Raw genomic sequence first — 18,385 nt, forward strand, 5'->3', positions numbered from 1 at the left:
ATAATATCCCTGACTCTGTCCTGTCCCCCAGGTATAATATAATATCCCTGACTCTGTCCTGTCTCCCAGGTATAATATAATATCCCTGACTCTGTCCTGTCTCCCAGGTATAATGTAATATCCCTGACTCTGTCCTGTCTCCCAGGTATAATGTAATATCCCTGACTCTGTCCTGTCTCCCAGGTATAATATAATATCCCTGACTCTGTCCTGTCTCCCAGGTATAATGTAATATCCCTCACTCTGTCCTGTCCCCCAGGTATAATGTAATATCCCTGACTCTGTCCTGTCTCCCAGGTATAATGTAATATCCCTGACTCTGTCCTCCCCCAGGTATAATGTAATATCCCTGACTCTGTCCTGTCTCCCAGGTATAATGTAATATCCCTGACTCTGTCCTGTCTCCCAGGTATAATGTAATATCCTCACTCTGTCCTGTCCCCCAGGTATAATGTAATATCCCTGACTCTGTCCTGTCTCCCAGGTATAATATAATATCCCTGACTCTGTCCTGTCTCCCAGGTATAATGTAATATCCCTGACTCTGTCCTGTCTCCCAGGTATAATGTAATATCCCTGACTCTGTCCTGTCTCCCAGGTATAATGTAATATCCCTGACTCTGTCCTGTCTCCCAGGTATAATGTAATATCCCTGACTCTGTCCTGTCTCCCAGGTATAATGTAATATCCCTGACTCTGTCCTGTCTCCCAGGTATAATGTAATATCCCTGACTCTGTCCTGTCTCCCAGGTATAATGTAATATCCCTGACTCTGTCCTGTCCCCCAGGTATAATGTAATATCCCTGACTCTGTGCTGTCCCCCAGGTATAATATAATATCCCTGACTCTGTCCTGTCTCCCAGGTATAATATAATATCCCTGACTCTGTGCTGTCCCCAGGTATAATGTAATATCCCTGACTCTGTCCTGTCTCCCAGGTATAATGTAATATCCCTGACTCTGTCCTGTCTCCCAGGTATAATATAATATCCCTGACTCTGTGCTGTCCCCCAGGTATAATATAATATCCCTGACTCTGTCCTGTCTCCCAGGTATAATATAATATCCCTGACTCTGTGCTGTCCCCCAGGTATAATGTAATATCCCTGACTCTGTCCTGTCTCCCAGGTATAATGTAATATCCCTGACTCTGTCCTGTCTCCCAGGTATAATGTAATATCCCTGACTCTGTCCTGTCTCCCAGGTATAATATAATATCCCTGACTCTGTGCTGTCCCCCAGGTATAATATAATATCCCCTGACTCTGTCCTGTCTCCCAGGTATAATATAATATCCCTGACTCTGTCCTGTCTCCCAGGTATAATGTAATATCCCTGACTCTGTCCTGTCTCCCAGGTATAATGTAATATCCCTGACTCTGTCCTGTCCCCCAGGTATAATGTAATATCCCTGACTCTGTCCTGTCTCCCAGGTATAATGTAATATCCCTGACTCTGTCCTGTCTCCCAGGTATAATGTAATATCCCTGACTCTGTCCTGTCTCCCAGGTATAATGTAATATCCCTGACTCTGTCCTGTCTCCCAGGTATAATGTAATATCCCTGACTCTGTCCTGTCCCCCAGGTATAATGTAATATCCCTGACTCTGTCCTGTCTCCCAGGTATAATGTAATATCCCTGACTCTGTCCTGTCTCCCAGGTATAATGTAATATCCCTGACTCTGTCCTGTCTCCCAGGTATAATGTAATATCCCTGACTCTGTCCTGTCTCCCAGGTATAATGTAATATCCCTGACTCTGTCCTGTCCCCCAGGTATAATGTAATATCCCTGACTCTGTCCTGTCTCCCAGGTATAATGTAATATCCCTGACTCTGTCCTGTCCCCTAGTATAATGTAATATCCCTGACTCTGTCCTGTCTCCCAGGTATAATGTAATATCCCTGACTCTGTCCTGTCTCCCAGGTATAATGTAATATCCCTGACTCTGTCCTGTCTCCCAGGTATAATGTAATATCCCTGACTCTGTCCTGTCTCCCAGGTATAATGTAATATCCCTGACTCTGTCCTGTCCCCCAGGTATAATGTAATATCCCTGACTCTGTCCTGTCCCCCAGGTATAATGTAATATCCCTGACTCTGTCCTGTCCCCCTAGTATAATGTAATATCCCTGACTCTGTCCTGTCTCCCAGGTATAATGTAATATCCCTGACTCTGTCCTGTCCCCCAGGTATAATGTAATATCCCTGACTCTGTCCTGTCTCCCAGGTATAATGTAATATCCCTGACTCTGTCCTGTCCCCCAGGTATAATGTAATATCCCTGACTCTGTCCTGTCTCCCAGGTATAATGTAATATCCCTGACTCTGTCCTGTCTCCCAGGTATAATGTAATATCCCTGACTCTGTCCTGTCTCCCAGGTATAATGTAATATCCCTGACTCTGTCCTGTCTCCCAGGTATAATGTAATATCCCTGACTCTGTCCTGTCCCCCAGGTATAATGTAATATCCCTGACTCTGTCCTGTCCCCCTAGTATAATGTAATATCCTGACTCTGTCCTGTCTCCCAGGTATAATGTAATATCCCTGACTCTGTCCTGTCCCCAGGTATAATGTAATATCCCTGACCCTGTCCTGTCTCCCAGGTATAATGTAATATCCCTGACTCTGTCCTGTCTCCCAGGTATAATGTAATATCCCTGACTCTGTCCTGTCTCCCAGGTATAATGTAATATCCCCCGACTCTGTCCTGTCCCCCAGGTATAATGTAATATCCCTGACTCTGTCCTCCCCAGGTATAATGTAATATCCCTGACTCTGTCCTGTCTCCCAGGTATAATGTAATATCCCTGACTCTGTCCTGTCCCCCAGCTATAATGTAATATCCCTGACTCTGTCCTGTCTCCCAGGTATAATGTAATATCCCTGACTCTGTCCTGTCTCCCAGGTATAATGTAATATCCCTGACTCTGTCCTGTCCCCCTAGTATAATGTAATATCCCTGACTCTGTCCTGTCTCCCAGGTATAATGTAATATCCCTGACTCTGTCCTGTCTCCCAGGTATAATGTAATATCCCTGACTCTGTCCTGTCTCCCAGGTATAATGTAATATCCCTGACTCTGTCCTGTCTCCCAGGTATAATGTAATATCCTGACTCTGTCCTGTCTCCCAGGTATAATGTAATATCCCTGACTCTGTCCTGTCTCCCAGGTATAATGTAATATCCCTGACTCTGTCCTGTCTCCCAGGTATAATGTAATATCCCTGACTCTGTCCTGTCTCCCAGGTATAATGTAATATCCCTGACTCTGTCCTGTCTCCCAGGTATAATGTAATATCCCTGACTCTGTCCTGTCTCCCAGGTATAATGTAATATCCCTGACTCTGTCCTGTCTCCCAGGTATAATGTAATATCCCTGACTCTGTCCTGTCTCCCAGGTATAATGTAATATCCCTGACTCTGTCCTGTCTCCCAGGTATAATGTAATATCCCTGACTCTGTCCTGTCCCCCAGGTATAATGTAATATCCCTGACTCTGTCCTGTCCCCCTAGTATAATGTAATATCCCTGACTCTGTCCTGTCTCCCAGGTATAATGTAATATCCCTTACTCTGTCCTGTCCCCCAGGTATAATGTAATATCCCTGACTCTGTCCTGTCTCCCAGGTATAATGTAATATCCCTGACTCTGTCCTGTCTCCCAGGTATAATGTAATATCCCTGACTCTGTCCTGTCTCCCAGGTATAATGTAATATCCCTGACTCTGTCCTGTCTCCCAGGTATAATGTAATATCCCTGACTCTGTCCTGTCCCCCTAGTATAATGTAATATCCCTGACTCTGTCCTGTCCCCCTAGTATAATGTAATATCCCTGACTCTGTCCTGTCTCCCAGGTATAATGTAATATCCCTGACTCTGTCCTGTCCCCCAGGTATAATGTAATATCCCTGACTCTGTCCTGTCTCCCAGGTATAATGTAATATCCCTGACTCTGTCCTGTCTCCCAGGTATAATGTAATATCCCTGACTCTGTCCTGTCCCCAGGTATAATGTAATATCCCTGACTCTGTCCTGTCTCCCAGGTATAATGTAATATCCCTGACTCTGTCCTGTCTCCCAGGTATAATGTAATATCCCTGACTCTGTCCTGTCTCCCAGGTATAATGTAATATCCCTGACTCTGTCCTGTCTCCCAGGTATAATGTAATATCCCTGACTCTGTCCTGTCCCCCAGGTATAATGTAATATCCCTGACTCTGTCCTGTCTCCCAGGTATAATGTAATATCCCTGACTCTGTCCTGTCTCCCAGGTATAATGTAATATCCCTGACTCTGCCCTGTCTCCCAGGTATAATGTAATATCCCTGACTCTGCCCTGTCTCCCAGGTATAATGTAATATCCCTGACTCTGTCCTGTCTCCCAGGTATAATGTAATATCCCTGACTCTGTCCTGTCTCCCAGGTATAATGTAATATCCCTGACTCTGTCCTGTCTCCCAGGTATAATGTAATATCCTGACTCTGTCCTGTCTCCCAGGTATAATGTAATATCCCTGACTCTGTCCTGTCCCCCAGGTATAATGTAATATCCCTGACTCTGTCCTGTCTCCCAGGTATAATGTAATATCCCTGACTCTGTCCTGTCTCCCAGGTATAATGTAATATCCCTGACTCTGTCCTGTCTCCCAGGTATAATGTAATATCCCTGACTCTGTCCTGTCTCCCAGGTATAATGTAATATCCCTGACTCTGTCCTGTCTCCCAGGTATAATGTAATATCCCTGACTCTGTCCTATCTCCCAGGTATAATGTAATATCCCTGACTCTGTCCTGTCTCCCAGGTATAATGTAATATCCCTGACTCTGTCCTGTCCCCAGCTATAATGTAATATCCCTGACTCTGTCCTGTCTCCCAGGTATAATGTAATATCCCTGACTCTGTCCTGTCTCCCAGGTATAATGTAATATCCCTGACTCTGTCCTGTCCCCAGGTATAATATAATATCCCTGACTCTGTCCTGTCCCCCAGGTATAATGTAATATCCCTGACTCTGTCCTGTCTCCCAGGTATAATGTAATATCCCTGACTCTGTCCTGTCTCCCAGGTATAATGTAATATCCCTGACTCTGTCCTGTCCCCCTAGTATAATGTAATATCCCTGACTCTGTCCTGTCTCCCAGGTATAATGTAATATCCCTGACTCTGTCCTGTCTCCCAGGTATAATGTAATATCCCTGACTCTGTCCTGTCTCCCAGGTATAATGTAATATCCCTGACTCTGTCCTGTCTCCCAGGTATAATGTAATATCCCTGACTCTGTCCTGTCTCCCAGGTATAATGTAATATCCCTGACTCTGTCCTGTCTCCCAGGTATAATGTAATATCCCTGACTCTGTCCTGTCTCCCAGGTATAATGTAATATCCCTGACTCTGTCCTGTCTCCCAGGTATAATGTAATATCCCTGACTCTGTCCTGTCTCCCAGGTATAATGTAATATCCCTGACTCTGTCCTGTCCCCAGTATAATGTAATATCCCTGACTCTGTCCTGTCTCCCAGGTATAATGTAATATCCTGACTCTGTCCTGTCTCCCAGGTATAATGTAATATCCCTGACTCTGTCCTGTCTCCCAGGTATAATGTAATATCCCTGACTCTGTCCTGTCTCCCAGGTATAATGTAATATCCCTGACTCTGTCCTGTCTCCCAGGTATAATGTAATATCCCTGACTCTGTCCTGTCTCCCAGGTATAATGTAATATCCCTGACTCTGTCCTGTCTCCCAGGTATAATGTAATATCCCTGACTCTGTCCTGTCTCCCAGGTATAATGTAATATCCCTGACTCTGTCCTGTCTCCCAGGTATAATGTAATATCCCTGACTCTGTCCTGTCTCCCAGGTATAATGTAATATCCCTGACTCTGTCCTGTCTCCCAGGTATAATGTAATATCCTGACTCTGTCCTGTCTCCCAGGTATAATGTAATATCCCTGACTCTGTCCTGTCTCCCAGGTATAATGTAATATCCCTGACTCTGTCCTGTCCCCCAGGTATAATGTAATATCCCTGACTCTGTCCTGTCCCCCTAGTATAATGTAATATCCCTGACTCTGTCCTGTCTCCCAGGTATAATGTAATATCCCTTACTCTGTCCTGTCCCCAGGTATAATGTAATATCCCTGACTCTGTCCTGTCTCCCAGGTATAATGTAATATCCCTGACTCTGTCCTGTCTCCCAGGTATAATGTAATATCCCTGACTCTGTCCTGTCTCCCAGGTATAATGTAATATCCCTGACTCTGTCCTGTCTCCCAGGTATAATGTAATATCCCTGACTCTGTCCTGTCCCCCTAGTATAATGTAATATCCCTGACTCTGTCCTGTCCCCTAGTATAATGTAATATCCCTGACTCTGTCCTGTCTCCCAGGTATAATGTAATATCCTGACTCTGTCCTGTCCCCCAGGTATAATGTAATATCCCTGACTCTGTCCTGTCTCCCAGGTATAATGTAATATCCCTGACTCTGTCCTGTCTCCCAGGTATAATGTAATATCCCTGACTCTGTCCTGTCCCCCAGGTATAATGTAATATCCCTGACTCTGTCCTGTCTCCCAGGTATAATGTAATATCCCTGACTCTGTCCTGTCTCCCAGGTATAATGTAATATCCCTGACTCTGTCCTGTCTCCCAGGTATAATGTAATATCCCTGACTCTGTCCTGTCTCCCAGGTATAATGTAATATCCCTGACTCTGTCCTGTCTCCCAGGTATAATATAATATCCCTGACTCTGTCCTGTCTCCCAGGTATAATGTAATATCCCTGACTCTGTCCTGTCTCCCAGGTATAATGTAATATCCCTGACTCTGTCCTGTCTCCCAGGTATAATGTAATATCCCTGACTCTGTCCTGTCCCCCAGGTATAATGTAATATCCCCTGACTCTGTCCTGTCTCCCCAGGTATAATGTAATATCCCTGACTCTGTCCTGTCTCCCAGGTATAATGTAATATCCCTGACTCTGTCCTGTCTCCCAGGTATAATGTAATATCCCTGACTCTGTCCTGTCTCCCAGGTATAATGTAATATCCCTGACTCTGTCCTGTCTCCCAGGTATAATGTAATATCCCTGACTCTGTCCTATCTCCCAGGTATAATGTAATATCCCTGACTCTGTCCTGTCTCCCAGGTATAATGTAATATCCCTGACTCTGTCCTGTCCCCCAGCTATAATGTAATATCCCTGACTCTGTCCTGTCTCCCAGGTATAATGTAATATCCCTGACTCTGTCCTGTCTCCCAGGTATAATGTAATATCCCTGACTCTGTCCTGTCCCCCAGGTATAATATAATATCCCTGACTCTGTCCTGTCTCCCAGGTATAATGTAATATCCCTGACTCTGTCCTGTCTCCCAGGTATAATGTAATATCCCTGACTCTGTCCTGTCCCCCCAGGTATAATGTAATATCCCTGACTCTGTCCTGTCTCCCAGGTATAATGTAATATCCCTGACTCTGTCCTGTCTCCCAGGTATAATGTAATATCCCTGACTCTGTCCTGTCCCCCTAGTATAATGTAATATCCCTGACTCTGTCCTGTCTCCCAGGTATAATGTAATATCCCTGACTCTGTCCTGTCTCCCAGGTATAATGTAATATCCCTGACTCTGTCCTGTCTCCCAGGTATAATGTAATATCCCTGACTCTGTCCTGTCTCCCAGGTATAATGTAATATCCCTGACTCTGTCCTGTCTCCCAGGTATAATGTAATATCCCTGACTCTGTCCTGTCTCCCAGGTATAATGTAATATCCCTGACTCTGTCCTGTCTCCCAGGTATAATGTAATATCCCTGACTCTGTCCTGTCTCCCAGGTATAATGTAATATCCCTGACTCTGTCCTGTCTCCCAGGTATAATGTAATATCCCTGACTCTGTCCTGTCCCCCAGGTATAATGTAATATCCCTGACTCTGTCCTGTCTCCCAGGTATAATGTAATATCCCTGACTCTGTCCTGTCTCCCAGGTATAATGTAATATCCCTCACTCTGTCCTGTCTCCCAGGTATAATGTAATATCCCTGACTCCCAGGTATAATGTCCCTGACTGTCTCCCCAGGTATAATGTAATATCCCTGACTCTGTCCTGTCTCCCAGGTATAATGTAATATCCCTGACTCTGTCCTGTCCCCCAGGTATAATGTAATATCCCTGACTCTGTCCTGTCTCCCAGGTATAATGTAATATCCCTGACTCTGTCCTGTCCCCCAGGTATAATGTAATATCCCTGACTCTGTTCTGTCCCCCAGGTATAATGTAATATCCCTGACTCTGTCCTGTCTCCCAGGTATAATGTAATATCCCTGACTCTGTCCTGTCTCCCAGGTATAATGTGATATTCCGTTACCTGCTGAGTGTGAGGCGGGTGCAGTCTGAGCTGCAGCACTGCTGGGCTCTACAGATGCAGAGGAAACACCTCAAATCCAACCAGACAGACGCTGTCAAGTGGAGCTACGTAACCACATGGCTTTCCTGGTGGACAATCTGCAGTACACCACAGGTGATTATATCTCCAGGAAATAACAAGTGTCATTTAGCAGACACTGTCCACAGTAGTGAGTGCATACGTTTCCATACTTGTCCCCGTGGGAATTGAACCCACAACCCTGGCTTTCCAAGTGCCATGCTCTACCAACTGAGCCACAACCACGTGTCATCTGTACATGCAAAGACTAAGTACTGTGCAGTGCATCTGGTCTGTTTTTAAGAATAGAGAGCAGTAGTAAAGACAAGACTGTATAGTTTTTTTACCTGTTCATATTCAGCTTTGGGAGGAAATTTGAGAGGCTCAATGCACCACGGCCATTAATGCAAACAAGCATTCCTTTCTTTGTTCTACAACTACAATGCACATTTGTTTTTGCTGCTCAGGCCCTCTTTCAAAACTGGTCCCATATCTGTATAGCCAGCTCAAAGGTGGTCATAGGAGTTGGCAAGACAACACATCTATTCCTATGACCAGGCTATGAATGACCTTGTTGTTGGTGCCATATTTCTAACCTCCTCTCTCAGGTGGACGTGCTGGAGTCTCAGTTCTCTCAGCTGCTGCAGCAGATCAACTCCACCAGAGACTTTGAGAGCATCCGGCTGGCCCACGACCACTTCCTTAGCAACCTGCTAGCACAGTCCTTCATCCTGCTCCAAGCCGGTTAGCGTCTCAATTTATTAGCATTTGACGTGAATACAATGTGGCAGTAATTTAAGGCCACTTCAACGTCTTCTTTATTGCAGTCACGTTATGCAGAGGATCAGATTGTCACTTTGATATGCTTCCTGACAAGGTAACCACTTACCCTGACCCAATGGCACAACGCGACTGAAATGAAGGCAACCTTGAACGTGTTGTGCGTGTTGAGTGCTAATCATGCATAACAACACTATCAAATTAGGATTCAGCCTTGAAGGACCACTTTGCTATGGTTTCCCATTCATTTTTGAATTTTGTCCAATGTCTTCTCTCAGTCCCAGGTGTTCCACTGTCTGAATGAGATCCTGGAGCTGTGTCATAACTTCTGCTCATTGGTCAGCCAGAACGTGGCTCCGCTGGATGAGAGAGGAACAGCCCAACTGGACATCTTGGTCAAGGTAAGGCTGTCTGCTAGGACTGCTAACAATAACCTTTCACCCATTGTCATGCCTATATTACTATATTATAGTAATTGCTTGTAATCTTTGGTGCTAGCTAAATGGCCAATGCAAACAATGAAGTACTTCATCTGTAATTTCAGGGTTTCAGTCGTCAGTCCTTCCTGCTCTTCAAGATCCTGTCAGGTGTCAGAAACCACCAGATCAACTCTGACCTGGCTCAGCTGCTGCTCAGGCTAGACTACAACAAGTACTACACCCAGTCAGGAGGCACCCTGGGCAGGTAGGGACCTGACATGATACTACACTGCACCCTGGGCAGGTAGGGACCAGACATGACACTACACTCTGGGCAGGTAGGGACCTGACATGACACTACACTACACCCTGGGCAGGTAGGGACCTGACATGACACTACACAGCACCCTGGGCAGGTAGGGACCTGACATGACACTACACAGCACCCTGGGCAGGTAGGGACCAGACATGACACTACACTCTGGGCAGGTAGGGACCAGACATGACACTACACAGCACCCTGGGCAGGTAGGGACCAGACATGACACTACACTACACTCTGGGCAGGTAGGGACCAGACATGACACTACACTACACCCTGTGCAGGTAGGGACCTGACATGACACTACACCCTGGGCAGGTAGGGACCTGACATGACACTACACTACACTCTGGGCAGGTAGGGACCTGACATGACACTACACTACACCCTGGGCAGGTAGGGACCTGACATGACACTACACTGCACCCTGGGCAGGTAGGGACCAGACATGACACTACACTACACCCTGGGCAGGTAGGGACCTGACATGACACAACACAGCACCCTGGGCAGGTAGGGACCAGACATGACACTACACTACACCCTGGGCAGGTAGGGACCAGACATGACACTACACTACACCCTGGGCAGGTAGGGACCTGACACTACACTCCACCCTGGGCAGGTAGGGACCTGACATGACACTACACTACACTCTGGGCAGGTAGGGACCTGACATGACACTACACTACACCCTGGGCAGGTAGGGACCAGACATGACACTACACTACACTCTGGGCAGGTAGGGACCTGACATGACACTACACTCCACCCTGGGCAGGTAGGGACCTGACATGACACTGCACCCTGGGCAGGTAGGGACCTGACATGACATTACACTACACTCTGGGCAGGTAGGGACCTGACACTGCACCCTGGGCAGGTAGGGACATGACAATACACTACACCCTGGGCAGGTAGGGACCTGACATGACACTACACTGCCCCTGGGCAGGTAGGGACATGACAATACACTACACCCTGGGCAGGTAGGGACCTGACATGACACTACACTGCACCCTGGGCAGGTAGGGACATGACAATACACTACACCCTGGGCAGGTAGGGACCTGACATGACACTACACTCCACCCTGGGCAGGTAGGGACATGACAATACACTACACCCTGGGCAGGTAGGGACCTGACATGACACTACACTGCACCCTGGGCAGGTAGGGACCAGACATGACACCACTGCACCCTGGGCAGGTAGGGACCAGACATGACACTACACTACACCCTGGGCAGGTAGGGACCTGACATGACACAACACTACACCCTGGGCAGGTAGGGACCTGACATGACACTACACTCTGGGCAGTGAGGACCTGACATGACACTACACTACACCCTGGGCAGGTAGGGACCTGACATGACACTACACCACCTGGGCAGGTAGGGACACTGACAATACACTTACACCCTGGGCAGGTAGGGACCTGACATGACACACCCATGCACCCTGGGCAGGTAGGGACCTTGACAATACACTACACCCTGGGCGGTGAGGACCTGACATGACACTACACTCCACCCCTGGGCAGGTAGGGACCTGACATGACACTACCTCCTGGGCAGGTAGGGACATGAAAATACACTACACCCTGGGTAGGTAGGGACCTGACATGACACTACACTGCACCCTGGGCAGGTAGGGACCTGACACTGCACCCTGGGCAGTGCAGGGACCTGACATGACACTACACTCCACCCTGGGCGGGTAGGGACCCTGACGCGACACTGCACCCTGGGCAGGTAGGGACCTGACATGACATTACACTACACTCTCTGGGCAGGTAGGGACCTGACATGACACTGCAGGGCGGTAGGGACCAGACATGACACTACACTACACTCTGGGCAGGTAGGGACCTGACCCACTACACCCTGGGCATGGGACCCTGACATGACACTACACCCCACCCTGGGCAGGTAGGGACCTGACATGACACTACACCCTGGGCAGGTAGGGACCCTGACACTACACTCCACCCTGGACAGGTAGGGACCTGACATGACACTACACTGCACCCTGGGCAGGTAGGGACCTGACATGACACTACACTACACCCTGGGCAGGTAGGGACCTGACACTACACTCCACCCTGGGCAGGTAGGGACCTGACATGACACAACACTCCACCCTGGGCAGGTAGGGACCTGACATGACACTACACTACACTCTGGGCAGGTAGGGACCTGACATGACACTACACTGCACAGGGAGGGACCTGACATGACACTACACCCTGGGCAGGTAGGGACCTGACATGACACTACACTGCACCCTGGGCAGGTAGGGACCTGACACTACACTCCACCCTGGGCAGGTAGGGACCTGACATGAAACTACACTCCACCCTGGGCAGGTAGGGACATGACAATACACTACACCCTGGGCAGGTAGGGACCTGACATGACACTACACTGCACCCTGGGCAGGTAGGGACATGACACATACACTACACCCTGGGCAGGTAGGGACCTGACATGACACTACACTCTGCACCCCTGGGCAGGCAGGGACATGACAATACACTACACCCTGGGCAGGTAGGGACCTGACATGACACTACACTCCACCCTGGGCAGGGGACATGACAATACACTACACCCTGGGCAGGTAGGGACCTGACATGACACTACACTGCACCCTGGGCAGGTAGGGACCAGACATGACACCACTGCACCCTGGGCAGGTAGGGACCAGACATGACACCACTGCACCCTGGGCAGGTTGGGACCTGACATGACACTACACTACACCCTGGGCAGGTAGGGACCTGACATGACACAACACTACACCCTGGGCAGGTAGGGACCTGACATGACACTACACTCTGGGCAGGTAGGGACCTGACATGACACTACACTACACCCTGGGCAGGTAGGGACCTGACATGACACTACACTCCACCCTGGGCAGGTAGGGACATGACAATACACTACACCCTGCAGGTAGGGACCTGACATGACACTACACTGCACCCTGGGCAGGTAGGGACCTGACAATACACTACACCCTGGGCAGGTAGGGACCTGACATGACACTACACTCCACCCTGGGCAGGTAGGGACCTGACATGACACTACACTCCACCCTGGGCAGGTAGGGACATGAAAATACACTACACCCTGGGCAGGTAGGGACCTGACATGACACTACACTGCACCCTGGGCAGGTAGGGACATGACAATACACTACACCCTGGGCAGGTAGGGACCTGACATGACACTACACTGCACCCTGGGCAGGTAGGGACATGACAATACACTACACCCTGGGCAGGTAGGGACCTGACATGACACTACACTGCACCCTGGGCAGGTAGGGACCTGACATGACACTACACTGCACCCTGGGCAGGGAGGGACCAGACATGACACCACTGCACCCTGGGCAGGTAGGGACCTGACATGACACTACACTACACCCTGGGCAGGTAGGGACCAGACATGACACCACTGCACCCTGGGCAGGTTGGGACCTGACATGACACTACACTACACCCTGGGCAGGTAGGGACCTGACATGACACAACACTACACCCTGGGCAGGTAGGGACCTGACATGACACTACACTGCACCCTGGGTAGGTAGGGACCTGACATGACACTACACTCCACCCTGGGCAGGTAGGGACCAGACATGACACCACTGCACCCTGGGCAGGTAGGGACCAGACATGACACCACTGCACCCTGGGCAGGTTGGGACCTGACACTGCACCCTGGGCAGGTCGGGACCAGACATGACACTACACTACACCCTGGGCAGGTAGGGACCTGACATGACACAACACTACACCCTGGGCAGGTAGGGACCTGACATGACACTACACTGCACCCTGGGTAGGTAGGGACCTGACATGACACTACACTCCACCCTGGGCAGGCAGGGACCTGACATGACACTACACTGCACCCTGGGCAGGTAGGGACCAGACATGACACCACTGCACCCTGGGCAGGTAGGGACCTGACATGACACTACACTACACCCTGGGCAGGTAGGGACCTGACATTGGACCACTGCACCCTGGGCAGGTAGGGACCTGACATGACACTACACCCTGGGCAGGTAGGGACCAGACATGACACTACACCCTGGGCAGGTAGGGACCAGACATGACACTACACCCTGGACAGGTAGGGACCTGACATGACACTACACTACACCCTGGGCAGGTAGGGACCTGACATGACAGTACACTACACCCTGGGCAGGTAGGGACCTGACATGACACTACACTGCACCCTGGGCAGGTAGGGACATGACACTACACTACACCCTGGGCAGGTAGGGACCAGACATGACACTACACTGCACCCTGGGCAGGTAGGGACCTGACATGACACCACTGCACCCTGGGCAGGTAGGGACCAGACATGACACCACTGCACCCTGGGCAGGTAGGGACCTGACATGACACTACACTACACCCTGGGCAGGTAGGGACATGACACTACACCTGGGCAGGTAGGGACCAGACATGACATGACACTACACCCTGGGCAGGTAGGGACCTGACATGACACTACACTACACCCTGGGCAAGGTAGGGACCAGACATGACACTACACTGCACCCTGGGCAGGTAGGGACCACATGACACTGCACCCTGGGCAGGTAGGGACCAGACATGACACCACTGCACCCTGGGCAGGTAGGGACCTGACATGACACTACACTACACCCTGGGCAGGTAGGGACCTGACATGACACTACACCCTGGGCAGGTAGGGACCTGACATGACACTACACTACACCCTGGGCAGGACCTGACATGACACTACACTACACCCTGGGCAGGTAGGGACCTGACATGACACTACACTACACCCTGGGCAGGTAGGGACCTGACATGCCACTACACTACACCCTGGGCAGGGACCTGACATGACACTACACTACTCCTGGGGGACCTGACATGACACTACACTACACCCTGGGCAGGTCGGGACCTGACATGACACTACACAACTCCCTGGGCAGGTCGGGACCTGACATGACACTACACTACGCCCTGGGCAGGTAGGGACCAGACATGACACTACACTCCACCCTGGGCAGGTTGGGACCTGACAAGACGCTATCAGCTCCCCCTCTACCAATCCTAACCAATCGTGGGGAACAGAGCCAGTCCTGTCCTCCCTGGGGCCCTAAGCAAAATTCTGCAAAGGGCCCCTCCTACAATCCTCCCTCCTTTAAAACAGTTTGCTCCATCTGTCAGTCTCAGCATAAGTAGACCTATACAGAACAGACTGAGGTATAAACAAACAATATTTAATGAATATATTTTCTATAGAATCTTAAGATAATTGAATATTAACATAAATAAGAAATTGTAGAAAATAATCCAATATATCAGTGATCTTTGGCTCTGCTGCCTTGTAATTAGTCCTGTCCTCACATGTAGCTTTGTCTATACAATGTAAACATGAGCCTAAAGGCTATGGCTGCAGCTATATGTCTCAAAATAGTCCAATAAAACCTGTACAGCTGTGTGATTAACTTTGGTTCCCTCTACAGCCTGGGCATTTTCAGCATCCGCATGGACACCAGTCTATCTGGACTGTCTGGAAGAAATTGACAAAGTATGTCAAATAGTTATGTAAGCAGTCATTTTCACACATGCACTTCTGCCATACAATCTTAATGTTGTTAGTGTTAAGTGTCCAAACATTTGAATTCAAATCTTACCATCAACATATTCCTCTTCTGCTCATTCTTGATGCAAAGTCATCAAAGGACATGTGTTTCCCCACATCATGATTTATGCTCATGATGGCCAGACCACCCAAACGTTCCTGTGACATGGAAGACCTCAGGTAGCTTTTGATGAGCTTTTATTTTGAAAAGCTCCTCTCTGCCGATTCTACTGTTACTGGTAGAGTGACTGCAGTACTTAGGGCCGTCCAGAGGATAGGATAGAGTTCCTCCAGGTTGTTCTCACAGAGAAAGGAAAGGCAGTCATCTGATGTCAGATCAGGTACATTCTGAATCTCATGTGCCAGATCCATTCCACTGATGTCACAGACATCTCTGAAGGTTAGAGAGTTTAACTTCCATGCACTGAGCCTTAAGATTGACTGGACATCTGAGAGGCAGTAGTGAATTTCAGCAATACTCCATATTTGGTTTTCACCTGGTTGAGTGTTTCAAATCTTTCATCCGTGGATGTCACAGCAGAGTCGATCACAATGTTGAAGTCGTTGACTTCAAGGTTTTTCAGTGCGTCAGCCACTGGTTCATCAGGAGCCTCGTAGCTGAAATACCTCTTGCTGTTTCTGTCTCTTCTCTTTCAGAAAAGCCTCCACATTACTTTCTTCACAAATGCTGTTGTCTGGGCCTCAGAGAATCCAGTTTCCGGTGTGAAGTGAGGGAGGCCTTTGCATTTGAGATTAAATTCACGGCGATATCCAACTGCATTGGGGGGATTGGAGGAGCTTGTTCACTTGGTTTGTTATTGTCAGTATCTCACACCATACGACACAGCAAATCAAGAAGCAGTAGTACCCAACTTCCTCTGCAAGTGCTTGTGCCTCCATTTTGGCCGCAGGATCGTTGATCGTCTGTCTGGTTTCCGGTAATGCCTCCCAAACCTCAGAAGCCTGATACCTGATTGCATGAACACTTTGGAACCTCCTCTCCCATCTTGTGTCACTCGGTTATGTTCATGTGTTTCTTCAAAACATTCCATCTTTGTGTGCCAGCTGAAAATAAGGTGAAGAGCTTTTGCACATGCCCAAATGTTTAGAGTAGGTGCGCCACATGGGATGAACACGACTCTGGGATTTTTTTGGAGCAGTTTGGCTTTACTCCTTGGTGCTTGCCCTTCATGTTGCCCCCATTATCATAAGCTTGCCCTCTGCAATCTTCAAATGGAATCTTCAGCTCGTTCAGCTTATCTAAGATGACAGTGGACACCAGTCCAGATAGACTGGTGCTGATGCTGAAAATGCCCAGGCTGTAGAGGGAACCAAAGTTAATCACACAGCTGTATTCAAGCCTGTTGTAACCTCAACATTCACAAAGCCAAGGAAGTGCTCCTTGATCTCTGGCTTTCCCTTAAAGCCACGCTTCTCAGAATAATGGACATTTGCTCCTGGTGACTAACGTTAGGTTCAAGATAATGGAGAAGTACTTTGAGTATTTTACTTGAGTCATCATTGCTTCTAGAATCTTGTCACTCACAATCTGCATCAGCTCATTCTGTGTGCGCTTCCCAAGGTAATGAACATGTGTCTCTCCATCTTTAATTTTTCTGAGATGATTTTCCATAACGGGGTCAAATTTTACCAGTAATTCAACCTCTTTTAGGAAGTTTCCATTCTGGTTGGAAGAGTTTGTCTGATGAACCACAGAATGCTAGGTTTCTTTCAGCCAGAGACTGGGTGATACTTATTAAACGTGTAAAGACATCTCGCCATCTCTTTCTTTCAGCCTCAAATGGTAATTTGTATCTGGTCAAGAGTCTGTCCCAGACTTCGGCGCAGATCAAGTTCTCTCCACTTAATCATATTGTTTGTGTTCAGGACGACTCTCATGGTGTTTCAGAATGGTGTTGATATTTGACCAGTCACTCACGCCTTCCTTTATTATTTTGTAGTTTTTAGTAAAAAAGAGCTTACAGCAAAAACAATGCAGTGTTTTTTTGGTTATGAAAGCTTTCAACTCCCGGTAATCTTTTCCCCATTTAGCCAGCTCCCGGTCATCTTTTCCCCATTTTAGCCAGCTCCCGGTCATCTTTTCCCCATTTAGCCAGCTCCCGGTCATCTTTTCCCCATTTTAGCCAGCTCCCGGTCATCTTTTCCCCATTTTTAGCCAGCTCCCGGTCATCTTTTCCCCATTTTTAGCCAGCTCCGGTCATCTTTTCCCCATTTTTAGCCAGCTCCCGGTCATCTTTTCCCCATTTTTAGCCAGCTCCGGTCATCTTTTTCCCCATTTTAGCCAGCTCCGGTCATCTTTTCCCCATTTTAGCCAGCTCCCGGTCATCTTTTCCCCATTTTTAGCCAGCTCCCGGTCATCTTTTCCCCATTTTTAGCCAGCTCCCGGTCATCTTTTCCCCAATTAGCCAGCTGTCTCGGTAATAAGCCTGATGGAAACCTCTTCGAGACTTGTCTTTAGGTTAAAAAAATCCAGTCTAGTTTGAATGGACCTCAGCGCACCAACTTAGTCCTCATAAAGTATGTTAAGACTGGGGGCCAATCTGCTAGGTCATTTGGTGGAGCAGCAACTGTTCTATTAGGGTCTGAGCTGCTTGTATCTGATGCTGGCTGTACACCTCTGGTTGTGCTAGTACTGGCTGAGGCTGCCTGTTCTTCACCTGGGTCTGTGTTAGTGCTTGTCGAAGACGGCTGTATTGGGTCTGTGTTAGTGCTTGTCGAAAGGCGGCTGTATTGGGTCTGTGTTAGTGCTTGTCGAAGA

The 18,385-nt window shown here is 48.5% G+C and overlaps 1 pseudogene; it reads left to right on the forward strand.

Moving 5' to 3' along the window:
* The window catches only part of LOC135534001 (gamma-tubulin complex component 4-like), a 39,599-nt pseudogene extending 29,704 nt beyond the window's left edge, over window positions 1–9,895 (forward strand).
* Window positions 9,896–18,385: the final 8,490 nt, after the last annotated feature.

Source organism: Oncorhynchus masou, unplaced genomic scaffold, assembly GCF_036934945.1.
Source record: "Oncorhynchus masou masou isolate Uvic2021 unplaced genomic scaffold, UVic_Omas_1.1 unplaced_scaffold_2902, whole genome shotgun sequence".
In the NCBI taxonomy this organism is placed as follows: Eukaryota; Metazoa; Chordata; class Actinopteri; order Salmoniformes; family Salmonidae; genus Oncorhynchus; species Oncorhynchus masou.